The sequence below is a fragment of the Manis javanica genome, chromosome 4 (assembly GCF_040802235.1).
Source record: "Manis javanica isolate MJ-LG chromosome 4, MJ_LKY, whole genome shotgun sequence".
NCBI classification, from domain to species: domain Eukaryota; kingdom Metazoa; phylum Chordata; class Mammalia; order Pholidota; family Manidae; genus Manis; species Manis javanica.
In genome coordinates, this window is record NC_133159.1 from 113,340,275 (window position 1) to 113,359,891 (window position 19,617).

General features: G+C 41.6%; 1 protein-coding gene across 1 annotated transcript in view; it reads left to right on the forward strand.

Moving 5' to 3' along the window:
• Positions 1 to 17,628: 17,628 nt before the first annotated feature.
• LOC108388213 (serine/threonine-protein kinase TAO1-like) overlaps positions 17,629 to 19,617 on the forward strand; it is a 158,488-nt gene continuing 156,499 nt past the window's right edge. Inside the window, exon 1 of the mRNA XM_073234689.1 lies at positions 17,629 to 18,242. The gene's annotated coding sequence lies outside the window, so the exon portion shown is untranslated. The remainder of the gene's footprint in view (positions 18,243 to 19,617) is intronic.

The following is a 19,617-nucleotide window of genomic DNA, read 5'->3' on the forward strand; positions in this document are numbered from 1 at the left end:
AGCATAGTACATAGTTCGTTCTACAGTTGAAAAAAATTTCATGCATATTATATTCATATATTTTTTATTTTTGAACAAAATATTGCAAAAGTATAAAATATCAGTATATAAATATATATACACATATATACTTAATGTATATAATTATATACACTCCTATTATTAAAGTCTTTTACTTTTTATGAAAGTGGTCCAAATCACAAAAACAGCAAAAAACGTTAAATTCAAATAAAACGTATTTATATGGTAATGTTAGGCAGGAAGATAGACATGAGTAGGATAGAGAAGAGGGTGCAGCCAACCAAGAATGACTGGGAGTCAATTGGATGAGGCCACAGAGGGCCAGGAATGACTCAGGGAATGTCCAGGGGCTCTCCAGATAAAGAAGCATCAGGGCACAGCTGCAGCACACGTCCTCATTTCACCGATCAGTTCAGGCCATGAAGGCCAATGACTGTCAAGTCAAGAACGTCTCTGCGCTGGCGGAAAACGCCGTGAAAGATGCCTTGCAGGAGGCGGTCCGGGCCTGCCGGACGTTAGGCCGGCCCGCTCTGTTACAGGGTGTGACAGACTTGCTGACCTTCTTGACTTCGGTTTCACTCTGTCCAGTTTCCCGGTGACACAAAACCAAACTCCTCAACAGTAACATTTGATGTTTTAAATTGTAGGATATAAAATGAAAATTATATGCTCCTGTCACTCATTCAACTGTGCCTTTTTTTTGGTATCATTAATCTACAATTACTTGAGGTACATTATGGTTACTAGGCTCCCCCCTTCACCATGTCCCCCCCACACACCCCATTACAGTCACTGTCCATCAGCGTAGTAAGATGCTATAGACTCACTACTTGTCTTTGTGTTGCACAGCCCTCCCCATGCCCACCCTCACATTATACATGCTAATCGTAATGCCCCCTCTCTTCTCCACCCCCCTTCTCCCTCCCTTCCCACCCATCCTCCCCAGTCCCATTCCCTTTGGTAACTATTAGTCCATTCGTGGGTTCTGTGATTCTGCTGCAGTTTTCTTCCTTCAGTTTTTCTTTTTTCTTATACTCCACATATGAGTGATATCACTTGGTACTTGTTTTTCTCCACCTGCCTTATTTCACTGAGCATAATACACCCTAGCGCCATCCAAGTTGTTGGGAATGATAGTATTTGTTTTCTTCTTATGGCTGAATAATATTCCATTGTGTATATGTACCACATCTTCTTTATCCATTCAACTACTGATGGACACTTAGGTTGCTTCCATTTCTTGGCTACTGTAAATAGTGCTGGGATAAACATAGGGGTGCATATGTCTTATTCAAACTGGGCTGCTGCATTCTTAGGGTAAATTCCTAGGAGTGGGATTCATGGGTCAAATGGTATTTCTATTTTAAGTGTTTTGAGGAACGTCCGTACTGCTTTCCAAAATGGTTGAACTAATTTATATTCCCACCAGCAGTGTAGGAGGGTTCCCCTTTCTTCACAACCTTGCCAACATTTGTTGTTGTTTGTCTTTAGGATGGTGGCCATACTTACTGGTGTGAGGTGATATCTCATTGTGGTTTTAATTTGCATTTCTCTGATCACTAGCGATGTGGAGCATCTTTTCATGTGTCTGTTGGCCATCTGAATTTCTTCTTTGGAGAACTGTCTGTTCAGCCTCTCTGACCATTTTTTAATTGGATTATTTGCTTTTTGTTAAGGTGTGTGAGCTCTTTATATATTTTGGATATCAACCCTTTATCGATTCTGTCATTTATGAATATATTCTCCCATACTGTAGGGTGCCTTTTTATTCTATTGATGGTGTCCTTTGCTGTAAAGAAGCTTTTGAGCTTGATATAGTCCCACTTGTTCATTTTTGCTTTTGTTTACCTTGCTCGGGGAGATATGTTAATGAAGAAGTCACTCGTGTTTATGTCCAAGAGATTTTTCCCTATGTATTTTTCTAAGAGTTTTATGGTTTCATGGCTTACATTCAGGTCTTTGATCCATTTTGAATTTACTTTTGTGTATGGGGTTAGACAGTGATCCAGTTTCATTCTCTTACATGCAGCTGTCCAGTTTTGCCAACACCATCTGTTGAAGAGGCTGTCATTTCCCCATTGTATGTCCATGGCTCCTTTGTCATATTTTAATTGACCATATATGTTTGGGTTAATGTCTGGAGTTTCTATTCTGCTCCACTGGTCTGTTGCTCTGTTCTTGTACCAGTACCAAATTGTCTTAATTACTATGGCTTTGTAGTAGAGCTTGTAGTTGGGGAGTGAGATCCCCCCCACTTTATTCTTTCTTCTTCAGCTTTCTTTGGCTATTCGGGGTCTTTTGTGGTTCCATATGAATTTTAACACTATTTCTTCCAGTTCATTGAAGAATGCTGTTGGTATTTTGATAGGGACTGCCTTGAATCTGTAAATTGCTTAAGGCAGGATGGCCATTTTGACAATATGAATTCTTCCTAGCCAAGAGCATGGGATGAGTTTCCATTTGTTAGTGTCCTCTTTAATTTCTCTTAAGAGTGTCTTGTAGTTTTCAGGGTATAGGTCTTTCACTTCCTTGGTTAGGTTTATTCCTAGGTATTTTATTCTTTTTGATGCAATTGTGAATGGAATTGTTTTCCTGATTTCTCTTTCTGCTAGTTCATTGTTAGTGTAAAGGTGTGCAACAATTTTCCGTGTATTTTGTATCCTTCAATTTTGCTGAATTCAGATATTCTTTTAGTTTTGGAGTGGAGTCTTAGGGGTTTTTATGTACAATATTATATCATCTGCAAGTAGTGACAGTTTGACTTCTTCTTTACCAATCTGGATGCCTTGTATTTCTTTGTTTTGTCTCATTGCCATGGCTAGGACTTCCAGTACTATGTTGAATAACAGTGGGGAGAGTGGGCATCCCTGTCTTGTTTCTGATCTTAGAGGAAAAGCTTTCAGCTTCTTGATGTTAAATATGATGTTGGCTGTGGATTTTTCATATATGGCCTTTATTATGTTGAGGGACTTGCCCTGCATACCCATTTTGTTGAGAGTTTTTATCATGATTGGACATTGAATTTTGTCGAATGCTTTTTCAGCATCTATGGAGATGATCGTGTGGTTTTTGTCCTTTTTGTTGATGTGGTGGATGATGTTGCTGTATTTTCAAATGTCGTACCATCCTTGCATCCCTGAGATGAATCCCACTTGATCATGGTGTATGATGCTTGTGATGTATTTTTGAATTTGGTTTGGTAATATTTTGTTGAGTATTTTTGCATCTATGTTCATCAGGGACACTGGTCTGTAATTTTCTTTCTTGTTGGGGTCTTTGCCTGGTTTTGGTATTAGAGTGATGCTGGCTTCATAGAATGAGTTTGGAAGTATTCCTTCCTCTTCTATTTTTTTGGAAAACTTTAAGGAGAATGGGTATTATGTCTACTCTACATGTGTGATAAAATTCAGCAGTGAATCCATATGGCCTGGGGGTTTTGCTCTTGGGTAGTTTTTTGATTACCGCTTCAATTTCGTTGCTGGTAATTGGTCTGTTTAGATTTTCTGTTTCTTCCTGGATCAGTTTTGGAAGCCTGTATTTTTCTAGGAAGGTGTCAATTTCTTCTAGGTTTTCCAGCTTGTTAATATATAGATTCTCATAGTATTCTCTAAGAATTCTTTGTATTTATGTGGTTTCCATCATGATTTTTCCTTTCCCATTTCTTACTCTGTTTATGTGTGTAGATTCTCTTTTTTTCTTAATAAGTCTGGCTAGGGGTTTATCTATTTTTATTATTTTCTTAAAGAACCAGGTCTTGGTTTCACTGATTTTTTTCTATTGTTTTATTCTTCTCAATTTTATTTATTTCTTCTCTGATCTTTATTCTGTCCCTCCTTCTGCTGACTTCAGGCCTCATTTGTTCTTCTTTTTCCAGTTTGAATAATTGTGTCTTCAGACTATTCATTTGAGATTGTTCTTCCTTCTTTAAATAGGCCTGGATTGCTATATACTTTCCTCTTAGAACTGCCTTTGCTGCACCCTACAGAAGGTAGGGGTTTGTGCTGTTGTTGTCATTTGTCTCCATATATTGCTTGATCTCTGTTCTAATTTGCTCATTGCTTCATTGATTATTTAGAAGCATGTTAAGCCTCCATGTGTTTGTGAGCCTTTTTGCTTTATTTTTACAATTTATTTTTAGTTTTATACCTGTGTGGTCTGAGAAGTTGGTTGGTAGAATTTCAATATTTTTGAATTTACTGAGGCTATTTTTGTGGCTTAGTATGTGGTCTGTTCTGGAAAATGTGCCAAGTGCACTTGAGAAGAATGTGTATCCTGCTGCTTTTGGGTGTAGGATTCTGTAGATGTCTGTTAGGTCCATCTGTTCTAGTGTGTTGTTCAGTGCCTCTGTGTCTTTACTTATTTTCTGCCTGGTGGATCTGTCCTTTGGAGTAAGTGGTGTGTTGAAGTCTCCTAGAATGAAAGCATCACCTTCTGTTTCTTCCTTTAATTCTGTTAGTATCTGTTTCACATATGCTGGTGCTCCTGTGTTGGGTGCATATATTGGGTGGATATAATGGTTATATCCTCCTGTTGGACTGAGCCCTTTATGATTATATAATGTCGTTCTTGGTCTCTTGTGACTTTCTTTGTTTAGAAGTCTATTTTTTCTGATAGAAGTACTGCAACACCTGCTTTTTTCTCCCTATTGTTTGCATGAAATATCTTTTTCCCTCCCTTCACTTTTACTCTGTGTTGGTCTTTGGTTTTGAGGTGAGTCTCTTGTAAGCAGCATATAGATGGGTCTTGCTTTTTAATCCATTCTATTACTCTGTGTCTTTTGATTGGTGCTTTCAGTCCATTTACATTTAGGGTCGTTATTGAAAGATAGATACTTAATATCATTGTAGGCTTTAGATTATTACCAATGGTTCAAGGGTAGCTTCTTTACTATCTAACCATCTATGTTAACTTGTTCATTAAGCTATTATAAACACAGTGTGATAATTCTTTATTTCTCTCCCTTCTTATTTTTCCTCCTCCATTCTTTATATATTATGTGTTTTATCCTGTACTCTTTTGTGTTTCTTTTGACTACTTTTGTGAATAGTTGATTTTATTGTTTGCCTTTAGTTAGTATTTGGTTGGTCTGCTTTCTTTGCTGTGATTTTATTTTCTCTGGTGGCATCTATTTAGTGTTACAAGTGCTTCCATCTAGAGCATTACCTTTAAAATATCCTGTTGAGGTGATTTGTGGGAGGAATATTCCCTCAACTTTTGCTTATCTGGGAATTGTTTAATTCCTCCTTCATATTTGAATGATAGTCATTGTGGATACAGTATTCTTGGTTCAAGGCCGTTCTGTTTCATTGTATTAAATATATCATGTCATTCTCTTCTCGCCTGTAATGTTTCTATTGAGAAGTCTGATGATAGCCTGATGGGTTCTCCTTTGTGGGTGATCTTTTTTCTCTCTGGCTGCATTTAATACTCTGTCCTTGTCTTTGATCTTTGCCATTTTAATTATTATGTGTTTTGCTATTGTCCTCCTTGGGTCCTTTGTGTTGGGAGGTCTGTGGGCTTCCATCATCTGAGCAACTATTTCCTCTCCCAGTTTGGGGAAGTTTTCAGCAATTATTTCTTCAAAGACACTTTCTATCCCTTTTTTTCTCTCTTCCTCTTCTGGTACCCCTAAAATGTGAATATTGTTCTGTTTGGGTTGGTCACACAGTTCTCTTAATATTCTTTCATTCCTGGAGTTCCTTTTATCTCTCTCTGCCTCAGCTTTTCTGTGTTCCTGTTCTTTGATTTCTATTCCATTAGCAGTCTCTTGCTCATCATCTAGTATGCTGTTAAGTCCTTCCAGAGATTGTTTCATTTCTGTAATCTCCCTCCTGACTTCATCCCTTAGCTCCTGCATATTTCTCTGCTGGTTCATCAGCATGGTTATAACCTTTATTTTGCATTCTTTTTCAGGAAGATTGGTCATATCTATCTCCCCAGGCCCTCCCTCTGGGGTTGTCTGGGTGATTCTTGCCTTGACCAGATTCTTCTGCCTTTTCATGGCGATAGAAGTATTTGTAGGCAGGTGGTGCATGTGTCAGCTGGGAGAACAAAGTCCCTTCCTGCTTGCTGGTCGCCATGCCCTTCTCCTCTGCCTGTTTCAGTTCCCCGCACACTGGGAGCAGCCTCCAGGTTAATTCTCTGAGCTGCCGTGGGCAGGACAGCCCTCAGGGTAGCCCGTACCCCTGTGGGGAGTGGCAGGTGCACCGGGTGTGCTCTCCTGTGAGAATGGTGCCCCTTCCCGCCTTGCCCCAGCCTCCTCTGTCTGTGCTGGGCAGCTGTGCTCTGGCAGTAGCCCCTTGGTCCAGCCTGGGTGGCTATGTGCTGGGAGGAGACTCTGGGCAGTGGCCTTGGGAGAAGCCGCTCTCTGGTACTCGGCCGCTGTGGTGGGGCAGCGCCGGCCTGGGGAACAAATGGCAGGCTGTGTATCGCTATGAGGGGCTTCAGAACTGCATTGCCACTGAGGGGGCTGGGGCACCTGAAGTTCCTCAGGATTTCCAGCCTGCTGGACTGAGTGTGCCAGGACTATTCCTTCCAGCTGTGAGGCCCCTGTCCCTTTAAGACTTTCAAAAAGCGCCCCCTTTTCTTTTGTCCCAGGGGACCTGGCTGTGGGGACCTGTTGTAGTCTCCGTCTTAGATTTTACTTTTCTGTTTCTCTAATATCCAGTTCACCATGCAATGTGTCTGTGCTCCCATTGCAGGTTACTAGGGCTGGTTATTTAGCAGTCCTGTGCTTCCACTCCTGCCCCACTGTGATTCTCTTCCACTGGTGGGCTGGGGTGGGGTGAGGGCTCAGGTCCCACTGAGTCACAGCCTTGTATCTTACCCCCTTTGCGAGGCGCTGGGTTCTCACAGATGTAGATGTAGCCTGGCTGTTGTACTGTATCTTCTGGTCTCTCCTTTAGACGTAGTTGTATTTGCTGTATTTTCAAAAATATATAAGGTTTTGGGAGGAGATTTCCGCCGCCCTACTCATGCCGCCGTCTTGGCTCTATCATTCAGAAGTCTACCCCATTTTATTTTGAACCCTATTTATGCGTGCATATGTCTGCCTTCTCATGGAGACATAGAGTTTTCCTAGCAGGGTTCCTGGCATACAGATGTGCAGAAAATATAGAATGAATGCATGAAGCTTAGTTCTGCCCTTCAGTTGAGGGAGAACAGGGACAGTACAGTTTCCTGGTTCAGAGAGAAGCACACATTGCCCATACTGCTCTTTGATGCTCTCTTCTAGCTGGTAGACAATCAGGACAGGAACCCTAATTGCACACAGAATGCTTTCAGACACAACTTAAATCTGAATGGAGCAATTTCTATTTTGGAAGCATGTGAACTAACTATATAAAGGATGACATTCTTTAAGAATAGTAGTGATGGACTGGAGGAACAAAAATATTGCAGCAGTGAGGAGTTCATTTGGTAATCTGCTTTGACACTTTCACATAATGGAACCACAGGATAAGCATCTTGGTGCATCATTTAGAGCCTGAAGTTATGAAAATGGTGATAGCCTTTCATTTCCTGAAATGTATCCATGCAGGTTAGATAACCATTAAATATAGCTTCAATTTTCAAGACCAGGTTTTAGAGAGCAGGACAATCCAACATAAAATTTTATTAATTTTAAAGCTCCCCCTCTCAAAAGAAGTGAATAGGAAAAAATTCCCTATTGCAAATAATAGAGAGGTTATGTTAGAGACATGGGAGAAAGAGGTCTAGCAGTGTTCCTCCAAGAAGAAGCTGTGAATGTAGGGGTGACTTAGAAAGGAGAAAATGCCTCGGGGCAGATACTCGAAGGTGAGGGCAACATTGGAAGAGAAGACTGCTGAAAAGTGCTCAGGTTGGCTAAATAATCAAAGTAACAAAAGCAAACCGATAGGGACTTAGGAGAGGCAAATGAGGGATATAAGCAGGTTTGTGTTCTCAGCTTCTGTTAAGATTGGACTATACATACAGGTGTGTTCTACACATATATAGTCTCATACAGTGAAGACAGGAAAAGAAGCACAAAAATTTATCACCATTATTATTACTTGGCTTCAAGGCCCCATAGTATATTACACAGATCATGAAGCCTGCCTGACTGCTGGGTTTCAAAGTCTGGCCCCACTCCCTGGATGATGTGCTAAACCTTTCTGTCTCTCAGTTTTCTCATGGATGCAGTAAGACTGTAACATCAGGGCTGTAGCATGGATTGAATGACTTAATATTTGTAAAGTACTGAGATCATAAACCTGTTTGTTATTATTATTATGGGATGTGTAGAGCTAAATAAATGATGCATCATAATTTGTGGTCTATCCCAGTGCACAGCCATGCTCACATAGGGCCTTTTATATACCCAAATGAATTGACACCTGGCTCTTACTTTTCACTTTTCTGTGAAATTTGGTGACTTCAAGATCTAACTTTAGCTGATTAGATGTTGAAATAAGAATTTCATAATAAAGTAATGAATGATTTTATTCATTTAATTTTAAAGTGTTATTATAGATATGTTTTCATCGTCATCTAGTTTTCATCCAACACATGTTTATTGAATGCCTGTTATGTATCAGGCACTGTTCTGGAACAAATACATTTAATTATCATTTAAATGATTTTAATTCAGTTCCTTTAAATTAAATGCAGAGAATACTTATTAGGCTGATCATATACAAAGAAACTGTAGTTTTTTAGAAATGACCGTGCTTTGGAAAAGTGGTATGTGTACACGTGACATGGTGCCATAGGACATAAGGATGCATGTAGACTTGGCATTTTGGGAAGGACAAAACCAGCTGAGCCTGACACAATGTTTTAGGACAGCTCACCTGTGGAATTTGTCTACGGACTTTCTAGCAAGAACAGAAGTTCTACCTGAGTTTACCAAAGGCAGATATGCTCAGGTTGAGGGGTCAGTGCAGCCGTTTCCAAAAAGCACATGCTGTTTGACTCAACCCAAAATTGTTAGCACATGACTCAATACCAAAGACCAGAGTTACCTGGCCACCAATTTACAGTGTAGGTATGCTCAGTTTTTTGTTCCTTTTTTTTTGTTTTATAGCATATGCTATTCCAACAGTAAGGCTTATCTAAAGGCATTAAATGATATGGAAACTATATGTAGTTATGAATTGGTATATCTTTAATCAGGAGACAAGAAGTAGCCAGAACTATTAAATTAGATAATTGCATTCACAGAGTTAAGTGTAGCTACTATGAGATTATTGGTCTAAGATTGTTTCTTTTTCTGGAAGGTAAGTCCTTGGCTTCTAATGTTCTGTTTTTTATTTTAATTTCATTTTTTATTGTGTTAACCTGTATTAGAGGCTTATCCTGTATTAAGATCATCCATAGGATTCCAAGCCACATGTCATCATATGCTAATCACAATAAAAATTACAGGCTGTCTATGAAAAGTAGATTCATAGATGTCCATGTGTTTGTAAATAAAGCTGTATGCCATGAGCACTCTCTATTGGGTGCAAAGACTTTATTAAAAGAAAGTTTTGAAGGGCAAAGAACTCAGTTCCATCCTCATTTCTGAGATTTTAAATCTGATTTAAGTCAAATTTGATGTAGTTCATTCAGATCAGATTTTCTATCATCACCACCTTGTGCCCCAGGACAGTCCGTCCAGTTAAGGGGTGTCCCTCATTAGTTGCCCTGTGTACAGCATGCCAAATCCAAATCTGGGGAGAAAAATAATTAGGCACTAAGCAGTGATAAGAATGTCACAAAGAGTCAGTTTCTGTGGCATGACTGGCTACCCAGGTAAGGACAAGTTTACAAGTGCAAGAGCTCATTGCAGAGCATCGGCCAGTCCTATGGGCGCGGACTGCTCAGCATGCATAGATTCCTGGGTTTAAAGGGAAATCTGTAACGATGCTCATCTTTAATTTTTCCCTTCAAATAAAAAGGAGGCAAGTCGCCCATAAAGGCTTAAATATAAGCAAATGAATGTCTTTATGATTGTAAAGATGTATTGTGAGACTTTTCACAAAACTAGGACACCAGCAAACTGCTTGGAAGTGATTAGGTATGAACTGATGAACGCCTTCTCATGAGGGAGGAAGAGCTAATTACAATCACAGTGTAAGTTTCTAACCACACTTAGAAACATATTTACTCTGTTTATTTTAAAGATGTTTATTTCACCTGCAAGAAAAGGAGTACCAATACCTTTACGTGTAATCAAAACAGAAAATGTCTTCCTTTACCCACCATATTTATTTGGATTTCTCAAGTTCATTGCAGACAGCATTTCAATCCACTTTAACCTATGGACTCCTCAGGTGTTTCAAACTAAAACTATTAAGGAAAACCACACAGATCCCCTTCCAGACCCCATCCCCACACCAGAGATAGAATGAAATACAATAATTTGCACAGTAAATTAACCATGGTTGCCTTGAGAAAGGAATTCAACACTTATATATTCATTAAAAGATGAAACTGGCAGTTTATCCTCCAAACTGAAATGAACCACAAAGACACGAGAACTTTCCCAGCACACTTCCGTAGCACTACCCTCATAATGAAACAAGGAATATTCATTACCCTAATTAAAATAACACCAGTTGGAACCAAAGAGTAAGTTGTGACTTAAAGTAGAAAAATGGAGATGGATCAATAATATTCCTATTATTAAGGATGACTTTGAATTATTAAGATGCAATATAAGACAAAACACTTCCACCCTATTCCCCAAGTTAATTTTAATTCCACTCAGAACATGACTTCTGTATTATATAGAAGAAACCTGAAATTAAAGTTTAAGTAGAAGAAGGAAATTAAAGGAGTTAAGGGGATAATTGTGACTTTAGAAGTATGTGGTGGTGATGTATTTCTTTCCTTGCAGGGCATAGCTTGCCAAGGCCAGAAGTGTGGCAGGAGCTGAGGTGGTTACCTCCTGTGCAGAAAGGGAGGGCATGCACACACAGGCAGGCACTTGGTGCTGGTCCTGGCACTCTGACCACCGGGTTTGTGGAGCTCTTTGTACAGTTAGGAGGAGAGCTCTGCAGCAAAATACCATGGGACGTATTTCTGACTCTGCACAGCCCTCTGTGATGCAGTCTTTGTACCATCAGTGGGCTGAATTAGAATCTGTTCCCTGGAGAGGGCAAATCATTGAACATATGTTTAGTCCAAAAAATGTAACTTTCAAAAAAAGTAGTTTTGGAATATCCTAAGATGGTCCCTTACTCTAGAGCCTTCCCGTTTGCCCCACAGATTTGTCAAATGGAATTGAACACGTTAACGTGCATGTTGTTGCCACAGTGGGATTGTTTCAATGTGTCCTTGTGTATTTTGGAGAAAATGCTGTCACTGTTGAGACCAGATGACAGCAGAAAGCTGTGAACACATCACCCCTCCAAGTATTTTCCCATGGAGATTTACATTTTGATCTCACCGAATCAATGTTTTATTTTCAGGCATGGGAAAGATAAACAGAGCATCTCATCAGTACTTGTGATACCAGTGGGTAATATTTCTCAAGTTCGATCAACTACTGAACAAAAAGATGATGTATACCATCTCTCCAAGTTTAGATAAAGACTGGAGTCCTCACGGTTTCATCACAAAGGGTTACAATAAAGCTTCAGTTGAGTTTGCGATGCCAAGATAACACAGCAAAGACCCTTTCTGAAATACCATGAGCCTTAGTAAACTATGAGCTAATTTTTTTTTTTACATGGTTCTTTGGTTTTCTTCAACAACTGTATTCTCAAAATGTGAAAATTGTGGAAGCTGCTGACAGGATCACTAAGTACAGAGAAAAATAGAGTTTCCTATTAGGCATCTAAGTCTGCCTTTGGTAAAAACTGAAAGCTGTGCCATCAGTCGGGATTCAGCTGTCCAGGCCAGCCTGCTGAAGGGGCAGGCTTAGTGGGAAGGGCATGCTCCCTTCCGGGCAAGTCTACAGCAAACGCACCCAATGGAGGCTCAAATGCCAGCACTGACAGTAGAGGCTAGTTTTCTCACCAAAAGCTGCATAAATGGAAGATACTACTGATGCTGGGGTTCTTGTTTGTGGAGCTGAAGAATGAGCTTCACAAACATTCAAGGTAGGAGAGGAAGGTACAGGCTTTTACTTAGAAATAAAGTGAGAGGCAAGAGCTCCTGGCTCACACCAGGAGGGGACAAGAGAGCCCAGGGTGGTGCGTTTGTCTAGGGAATTTATAGGCAGCTGAGGATTTTTGGGAACTGAGGGTTTAGGGTGTGGACTTGCACCACCTGCCCTGCCCTCAAGGTGGACTGGGTTGTTGTCTGTTTGCTAGAGCTGTTTACAGTGAAGTCACAGGTTATGCTGAGATACCCTTGCAGAACACTCAAACATCCCAGGCCAAGTTGCTCCTGGCCTTTTGACCTTTAACTGATCTCACTGAAGGTGTCTATATTCTTAGTCTGGTATCTTTACCCTAGAGAATTGGTGTGACCTTGACTTTGCATAATGCTGAACACAGAGTTTCCATAGGGACTTTACATTGTTACATTGCTTTGGCTGAAAATATCTTGCCTTGCTTTTGCCGGAGGCCCTCACCCTGCTCTGCTAAACCCATGGTCTCTGTCTCATTCCACCCTCTACAGATAGAGACCCTAGCTGCTGCTAGGGAAAGGGGGCAATGACCGCTCTGGCTACTTCATGCTGAGAGGGGGTGCAGTAAAGGGTGCAGTTAGGTCTCCATCAGTGGTCAGTTGAGAGGACCTCAGAAGATGGGCACTTTCCAGGTTCCATTTCTATTACTATTTGCAGTTTTGTGGCTTCTAGGCAAGATAGAACAAATTGTGTTATTAGGTTAAGTAGCAACATCTGGAGATGGATTTTCCATTCTGGAAGGACAAACTTGATGAGATTAAGAATGCATGACTGAATATGAGGACTAGAAATAGTAAAACTTTAACTGAAATGATAGGAGAAAATAAAACATCTGGAAAATCATAGCCAGATATTTTGAAGAAACTACAATTCTGGATCTAGTTTATGTCTCAGTGACTATTAGAATTTAGTATAGATAAGGCTGCATTATTGAAACAATACTTTTCTCTAAAATCACCCTCAGTTTTATTAGAAGTAACCAGATTAAGAAAACAATTAACACTTGGCTTTGATTATTTGCATATGTGCAGAAAGAAGAGCAATTGATTACATAGGCTCTCTTAAATGTGCTTTGCTGGAACTTTTTACAAGGAATTTCAGATGGGACTTTTAAAGGCCTCTCAAGGCCAGAATGCCAAGCCAGACTTGCCATCAGGTTTTGCCTGCACTACCTGTAGATTTGGGTCAATTCCTCTCTTCTCGAGGACCCCAAGACATCCTGAGGTTCCTGCCCCTGCCAGGAAGTGACCTTCCTTACTCACCTGGGAAGGCTGCTGGGAACCTTGTAAGCAAGGTACCAGGCCAGTTCTTCCAAGGGGCTTTGTTGGCTTTATAAAGTCAACCTTAGTTCCTTAAAGCTGTCTGTTCATATCTGAGTTTACACACGTGTCTCTCAGGTATGACATTCCAGTCAAAGCCTTGGTAATATAACCAGTGTTTTTAATTAGTCCTATTACAAGGAAAGCAGATTCTTACTGAACTTATGCAAATAAGCATACTGCCATGAAATATAAAAATAGTCACTGAGAGTTTTTAAATTCTGGAGGGATCAGGTAGACAGAAGATAAATGTTTCAATTCTGTTTATAAAGTTATTGTCATTTACTAAACTGTTGTCAGTCAGCTTAAGAGAAAAAGCTTTAAACACTTTACCAGCAACATTTGAAACAAAAAGCCACAAAATCATCTTCCTTAGTTTACTTAATCCTATGTAAGTAATACCTGTTCTGCTGATAGCTAGTTCTTTACCAGTTTAGGAGTAATAAAACAGTGGCTATAAATGACAAAAGACTTACAAATGACAATGGTTAAAGATCTGATGAGAGCTTACTGTAAGACAGTTGACATAAGGAAATTGGGATATTTCTGTAACAAAACATTCAGTAACAAAATTTAACATCATTACCTTTGACAGTGCTTTCCAGGTAATTAAGCAGGTAATTATTTATCAGATAAATAAGCCAAATTAGCCAAATACTTTCCCCAATGAGAAAAAATTCCTCTGGCATGTTCCAGGGGCCCTCTGGAACATATCAAGAGTTAACTAGAGGTAAAAGCACCTTTTTGAATTTGATTTTAGGAAGTTGTCGTGAGTAAACTAAGTGTAGCAAGTGAATATCTTAATAATAGTGTGTTACAGTGTGTACACTTACAAATGGCTTGAGAATCTTTGTGGTAACCTAAAACCTTAAAGTTTTGCTGTTAAGTAGACATACTTTGTGCTTAGTGAGAGATTGTGCTCTAAAGCTCATAGTTACAGAAAGTATAAAATGTATTCATAAATTTGTCAATCTAAAGGATGCTAGTGTAATGGTTTACAATGACCTACTTCTCAGTGTTCACTGAATATTAAGGTTCCTAATGGGTTTAACTTCTACATAAAACTACTTAAAGTAATAAATAAAACAAAACATCTCTGCTTGCTAGAAAAGATGTGTTTTAATAAAAGAAGGTATAAGGAATGGAAATTCGTTTTGTTGAGGGTAAAAGAAGGTAACTTCAAAAGTACAGCTGCTTATTTAAAGAGGGAGAACTGAATGTAAAGAGAAAGTCCAGAAAGTTTGTGGAAAAATTGATATAGTTATGCTATGTGAAATTAAAGCAAATAAGTCTTGATATCAAGTACACAGCAAATTAGAATTTTGTTTTCAATTAAAAAGACAAAGTTTTCTTAAAGAGTCTGCTCTTAATGTTGAAAGATTGCAAACGGTTTTCTAGTTTTATCAAAGCATTTTCTCATGCTTAAAGTCTCAATGAGTTGTCTAAGTACTGTGAAACCTTCTGTATTTGCCTTTGAGGTATTTTGTTGTCATTCTGGTTAAATGGATAAGTATTGCTTCATGGCAACCTAAAATCTTATTTAAGCAAGTGATTTAAAAACTTTTCTTCTGACAGCGTCCCAGAATCAAATTCAAAAAGGTGTTTTTACCTCTAGTTAACTCTGATATTTTCCAGAGGGCCCCTGGAACATGCCAGAGGAATTTTTTCTCATTGGGGAAAGTATTTGGCTAATTTGGCTTATTTATCTGATAAATAATTACCTGCTTAATTACCTGGAAAGCACTGTCAAAGGTAATGATGTTAAATTTTGTTACTGAATGTTTTGTTACAGAAATATCCCAATTTCCTTATGTCAACTGTCTTACAGTAAGCTCTCATCAGATCTTTAACCATTGTCATTTGTAAGTCTTTTGTCATTTATAGCCACTGTTTTATTACTCCTAAACTGGTAAAGAACTAGCTATCAGCAGAACAGGTATTACTTACATAGGATTAAGTAAACTAAGGAAGATGATTTTGTTGCTTTTTGTTTCAAATGTTGCTGGTAAAGTGTTTAAAGCTTTTTCTCTTAAGCTGACTGACAACAGTTTAGTAAATGACAATAACTTTGTAAGCACATCAAAACATTTATCTTTCTCTACCTGATCCCTCCAGAATTTAAAAACTCTCAGTGACTATTTTTTATATTTCATGGCAGTATGTTTATTTGCATAAGCTCAGTAAGAATCTGCTTTCCTTGTAATAGGACCAATTAAAAACACTGGTTATATTACCAAGGCTTTGACTGGAATGTCATACCTGAGAGACATGTGTGTAAACTCAGATATGAACAGACAGCTTTAAGGAACTAAGGTTGACTTTATAAAGCCAACAAAGCCCCTTGGAAGAACTGGCCTGGTACCTTGCTTACAGAGTTCCCAGCAGCCTTCCCAGTGAGTAAGGAAGGTCACTTCCTGGCAGGGCAGGAACCTCAGGATGTCTTGGGGTCCTCGAGAAGAGAGGAATTGACCCAAATCTACAGGTAGTGCAGGCAAAACCTGATGGCAAGTCTGGCTTGGCATTCTGGCCTTGAGAGGCCTTTAAAAGTCCCATCTGAAATTCCTTGTAAAAAGTTCCAGCAAAGCACATTTAAGAGAGCCTATGTAATCAATTGCTCTTCTTTCTGCACATATGCAAATAATCAAAGCCAAGTGTTAATTGTTTTCTTAATCTGGTTACTTCTAATAAAACTGAGGGTGATTTTAGAGAAAAGTATTGTTACAATAATGCAGCCTTATCTATACTGAGTCCTAATACTAGTCATTGGGACATAGACTAGATCCAGAATTCTAGTTTCCCCAAGATATCTAGCTATGATTCTCAACTAGAGTTATACTATTTCTAATCCTCATATTCAGCCATGCATTCTTTAATCTCCTTGTCAAGTCTGTTCTTCCAGAATGTAAAATCCAACTCCAGATGTTGCTACTTAACCTAATAACACGATTTGTTCTATCTTGCCTAAAAGCCACAAAACTGCAAATAGTAATAGAAATGGAACCTGGAATATTAGTGCCAATCTTCCGAGGCCCTCTCAACTGACCAGTGATGGAGACCTAGCTGCACCCCTCACTGCGTCCCCTCTCAGCATGAAGCAGTCAGAGTGGTCATCACCCCCTTTCCCTAGCAGCAAGCTAGGGTCTCTATCTGTAGAGGGGGGAATGAGACAGGGACCATGGCCTTAGACAGAGTAGCGTGAGGGCCTCCGGAAATAGCAGGGCAGGATATTTACAGTCAGAGCAATGTTAACTACAGGCAAGGAAAACCCCCTGCTAAAAGTCTGTGTCACACATTCAGCTCTGGAGTCATTCTTCAGTGAGATCAGTTGGTGTACCCCAGATAAAGAAGAGTAGCACATGTTTATGTGTAAGATAAATTTACAATCATGTGTATTATTCACTTTAACATGCTAAAAGGGCCAGGCCTATGTGCTGTCTTTCCTCCTTCAGAGCTGATGAAGTGATTGCAAACTGGGCAGACTTAAGTTAGCATGCAAGCCCAGGCATAACACAGTAAAAGATTGAACCTAACTTTCTCTTTAGCAAACAATACCTCAGTCCATCTTGGGGGCTGAGCAGGTGTCCTTGTTTCATTGCCCCCAGACTAAGATGCTGGTATCTCAAGGAGAAATCAACAGAGCAGGTTACTTGTATCAAGTTAATTGTAAATATCCTGGGACCACGTAATAAGCCCACACTCCTAAGCTTTTTTTTCATCTTCTCGAAAGATCCTCAACCGCCTATAAAACCCCCCTAGACAACGCACCACCACGGACTCTGTCCCCTCCTGGTGTGAGCTGGGAGCTCTATCCTCTCACTTTCTCCCTAAATAAAGGCCTGTACCTTGCTCTCCTACCTTGAGTGTTTGTGAAGCTCATTCTTCGGCTTCGTGAATAAGAACCCCGGTATGTCAGTGGTCCACATGCCCCAGGAAAACATAGGAACCAGTCCTAGTAGTGGTCATTCACCTCGCACCCCACGCCCCTCCCCATGACTATGGCCCTCCCGCCCCAGCCCAGAGGGGCCACGGCCCACCAAGGTCCAACACTGACTCCCCACAGTTCTGCCGCCCACTCCGCCAACGTGACCAGAACCCGGCTTCCACCAATCAGTAAGGACCTCCGCCCAGGCGGGAGGGGTTTCCGAAGTTTTCCTTTTAAAACACAGCTTATTACCCCCCACTCCCCACCCCCGCCTCACCTCTGCCCCTTTCCCGCCTACTGCCCCTCTGGCCCCTTCCGCTTCCTGTACTCCCCTTTCTCTTCCCTCCAGTTGCACCCGCCGTTTCCGGGTTTCGGCCCGCCCCACGCGGGGCAGCGCGTTCCCGTGATCTCGCGACATTTGAGCGCCCCGCGGCGGCGGCCCGCCCCCATACGGTCTTCTCACCCGCCTCTTCCCAGTCTCTCCACTCCGGCTTTCCTCCCTCCCTTCTCCCTACAGCAACCCTGTCGGCCGGACCTCGTCTCTCTCAGGCGGCGGAGGAGACGGAGGAGGAGGAGGACGTCTGGCCTGCGCAGTGAGATGTTTGCTGTCGCCGCCGCCCTCGCGGGGGAGCGCGATCAAGGGAGCCGAGCCGGCTGTGAGGGGGCCCCGCGGAGCCCGCGCCGCCGCTGCCGCCCCGGGGCCGGCCCGCTCCCCAACCCTGCCCGGGGGCCGCGTCGTCGCCGCCGCCAGCGTCGCCCCTCGCCTGCCGGCCCGCCGTAAATGGGACACCGGCGGCTCGGAGTGAGAACCGCCGGGGAGGGGACGAGCACCATGTCGAGTGTGAGCAAAGGCACGGGCGGCCGGAAGGACCCCAAGATGCGGACCCGGGCCTCTCCGGTGAGTCTCTGCGCCTGGGACGCCGGGGCCAGGGGCCCAGTCGGGAGCGGCACGCGAGGCCCGGGCTGAGCGCCCCCGACAGGCGTCCGGCCCGGCCCCGCTCCCCCACGCCGCCGGCCTTCGGGGCCGTTCCCCGCGCCCTGCGCCGGAGCCCGGAGCCGCGCCCCGCCTTGGAGCCACGCCTGCTGCCACCCCGCTGGCGTCTGCTGCGCCGGGGCCCTTCTGCAGGCCCCAGAACCTCCTCCCACGTCCCCAGGGTGTAGGCCCGACCCTTAGCATCGCTCTCCACGCCGGTTTCTGGGACTCCCGGGCCTGCCGGGATAGGGGTGCCGAAGTCCTCCTTGTAGGGACGTGTGTGTAACTTTTCACGTGCGCTTTCGCTGTAGTTTAAAATATAGCAGCCTGGAAGATGGCCAGCCAAATCTTTAGGATGATGGAGAGAACTGTCCTCCTTGTCTCTTCCCCTCCTCAGGAGGGGCTGTACCATCAACCTACCCCCCCCCCATGCAGTGACAGTGGTTCCACGTAATTGCACAGTAGTAGTATAGTAATAACATCAGGTGTATTATTTACAGCATCTTTAATGCACGATCTTCCAGAGCACTTTACAAACTCTTGTGCAGGAATTGGTTCGCCACTCATAGGAGGGTCACGGGGACGCCAGAGAAAAGAAATTGGGCTAATTGTTCTCTATTTCTTAGCCCAAAACAATGACCTGTCAGCACCCAGAGTTGCTTTAGTCTGTAGGTTTAGTGACAGGAAACGTGTTCTGTTTAGAAACTTTCTTAGCGGTATGTTTAGTCATACGCTTGCTGTGTGTGGTACAGAGGGTGTAACTTTGGATGTCATAATCTGATTCGGATAGCCAATGGCAACCAATTAAAATGTACTGTTGTTAACAGAAAGTGGACATACTTGCTCAAGTCACTACAGTATCAGGTATACGTCAAGATAGACAAACTAGCAATTGAACAGAAGATTTTAAAACAAAACCAGAGTTGAGTTTCTTAGAATCATAAACGCATTGTGTGAGAGGGGAAAGGGGGGGTTTGTACTTTTTTTTAAGCATGCTTTTTTTCTAAAGGGTCGTTTGCAGTGGGGAAAGACATTCTGATGTCCTTACTTGAGACACGACCCAGAGAGCTTGAGGACCTCCCTCTGAGTTCTTAAAATTTTTAAAGAATCTACTTGATGCAAAAATTTGAAATTGTAGCAACATAAATATTAATGTCAGTGTGTAGAAACTTCTAGCTTTGTGTAAATAAAGGTAGGGTATACTCAGGAGAATTAAGCGTTTTGATACTAATTCAAGGGATTTAAAAATTTTTAAGTTACTTTCTAGTAAATGAGAGAAAGTATGAAATGAGAAATGTTG